The 2,588-nt window shown below is 61.5% G+C and overlaps 1 pseudogene; it reads left to right on the top strand.

The window, feature by feature from the left end:
- The first annotated feature begins 346 nt into the window (after window positions 1–346).
- The window catches only part of LOC115035040, a 4,473-nt pseudogene continuing 2,231 nt past the window's right edge, over window positions 347–2,588 (top strand).

Here is a 2,588-nt window from a genome sequence, read left to right on the forward strand (position 1 = left end):
GGGTCGTATACCGGATACTCGGCCAGACCGATGCGCCGCCGGCAGGCGTCCGACGGCACGCCCGTCGGCCGCTCCGGTGGTGCGAGATTGGCGGTTCGACCGGGGAGAGCCGCTCGCGCGGCCGCCTCCGGTCGTCCGCCCAAGTTGTGACGGCAAACAGTCACGGGTTCTCGCGTCGTCAAACGGCACGTCCCCGTCCGCCCGCCGCGCGAGAGCGCGGCCGGGCCGGCTGAGAGTCCACGAGACCTCTCCGGCTTCCGAGAAGCGGACGCGGGCGGTCACCGTACGGGCGGAGCGCGGACCGCAGGCTGCCGTGTAATTTAAGAAACAAACAACCGATACGTTCCGACCTCAGATCAGGCGGGACTACCCGCCGGATTTAAGCATATTAATAAGCGGAGGAAAAGAAAACAACCGTGATTCCCTTAGTAGCGGCGAGCGAACCGGGAAAAGCCCATCGCCGAATCTCGCCGCGCACTTTTGTGTCGCGGCACGTATGAGAGTTGTGGCGTACGGGCCGGCCTCGTTGCCGGGGCGCACGTGACGGTCCAAGTCTCCCTTGAACGGGGCCATGGCCCGCAGATGGTGCCAGGCCAGTAGAGGCCGTCACAGCGTTCCGGGATCGGACCGCGCCTTCGAGTCGGGTTGCTTGAGAGTGCAGCCCGAAAGCGGGTGGTAAACTCCATCTAAGGCTAAATACGGCCACGAGACCGATAGTTTACAAGTACCGTGAGGGAAAGTTGAAAAGAACTTTGAAGAGAGAGTTCATAAGAACGTGAAACCGCTCGGTTGTAAACGGACAGAGCTCGCGAATCCCCGCCGGGCGAATTCACGGTCGGTCTAACCGCCGGCCGGATCTTTCGCTCGGTTAGCGGACGTCGCGACCCGTTGGGCGCCGGCCGAATGGCCCGGGTGACGTTCGTCGCGTCGGTCGCGTTTCGGCGTGACCGTTCGCGCCGAGCCCCGGTGCTCATGGTCGGCTCGCCCGACGGCAAGAACCGTCGACGCGGCCCCGTCGCAGGCGGGGTCCCGTCGGTCGGCGACGTGTTTCGAGCTACTTTCCGACCCGTCTTGAAACACGGACCAAGGAGTCTAACGTGTGCGCGAGTCAACGGTGATCTTACGAAAAACCACGTTTGGCGCAATGAAAGTGAACCGTTTACGGTGCGGACGATGGCCTAGCGACCGAACCCACCGGCGTTCAAAGTCGCGCTGGTCCGCAGTCCGGGGGCGTCTCCGCCAAGTCGGCTTCGGCCGGCTGGGGGCGCACCCTTAGCGCACACGTTGGTACCCGAAAGATGGTGAACTATGCCTGGCCAGGATGAAGTCAGGGGAAACCCTGATGGAGGTCCGCAGCGATTCTGACGTGCAAATCGATCGTCTGAGCTGGGTATAGGGGCGAAAGACTAATCGAACCATCTAGTAGCTGGTTCCATCCGAAGTTTCCCTCAGGATAGCTGGCGCCGATGTGTCCCGCCCGTTCGCGGGCGTACGGACGCCGGTGGGACTCCGCGCTGTACGGCGCGGTAACAACACGCTCGTAACACGGAGGATGTCTCATACGGTAAAGCGAATGATTAGAGGACATTGGGGCCGAAACGACCTCAACCTATTCTCAAACTATAAATGAGTGAGATCGCCGGCTTTACCTGGTACACCGCGTGAACCGCGTGCGAAGCCGGCGACGGAACCCTAGGCGCTTAGTGGGCCATTTTTGGTAAGCAGAACTGGCGCTGCGGGATGAACCCGAACGCCGAGTTAAGGCGCCGAAATCGACGCGTATTCAGAGACCATGAAAGGCGTTGGTTGCTGATGACAGCAGGACGGTGGCCATGGAAGTCGGAATCCGCTAAGGAGTGTGTAACAACTCACCTGCCGAAGCAACTAGCTCTGAAAATGGATGGCGCTGGAGCGTCGTGCCTATACTCGGCCGTCGACGGCATAGTGGGGCCAGTCGTCGCTCGCGGCGGCCGGTCCCGGCAAGCCTCGACGAGTAGGATGGCGCGGCGGTGTGCGTCGAAGGGCAGGTCGCGAGACCGCCTGGAGCCGCCGTCGGTGCAGATCTTGGTGGTAGTAGCAAATACTCGAGAGGGGCCCTCGGGGGCTGCCGTGGAGAAGGGTTTCTTGTGAACAGCCGTTGTCCAAGAGTCAGTCGATCCTAAGCCCGGGGAGAGATCCTCGTACCACGGGCGAAGGCGTTTTCGAATCGCCCTTGGGGCGAGAGGGAATCCGGTTCGTATTCCGGAACCCGACGCGGAACCGCTCCCTAGTGTTCGGGGCTCTTTTGTCTCGTCTGGGTAACCAGAATGAACTCGAAGAAGCCGCCGGGGGATCTGGGTAGAGTTCTCTTTTCTCTGTGAGCGTTGTACGTCCCTGGAATCCTCTAGCCGGGCGATAGGGACGCGAGCGCGAAGAGCACCGCTCGTTGCGGCGGTGTCCGTGATCCCCACGCGGACCTTGAAAATTCGAGAGAGGGCCACGCGGAGTCTTCGCGTCGGTTCGTACCGATATCCGCAGCAGGTCTCCGAGGTGAGCAGCCTCTAGCCGCATAGAATAATGTAGGTAAGGGAAGTCGGCAAAACCGATCC

The sequence above is a fragment of the Acyrthosiphon pisum genome, unplaced genomic scaffold, assembly GCF_005508785.2.
Source record: "Acyrthosiphon pisum isolate AL4f unplaced genomic scaffold, pea_aphid_22Mar2018_4r6ur Scaffold_45;HRSCAF=338, whole genome shotgun sequence".
NCBI classification, from domain to species: Eukaryota; Metazoa; Arthropoda; class Insecta; order Hemiptera; family Aphididae; genus Acyrthosiphon; species Acyrthosiphon pisum.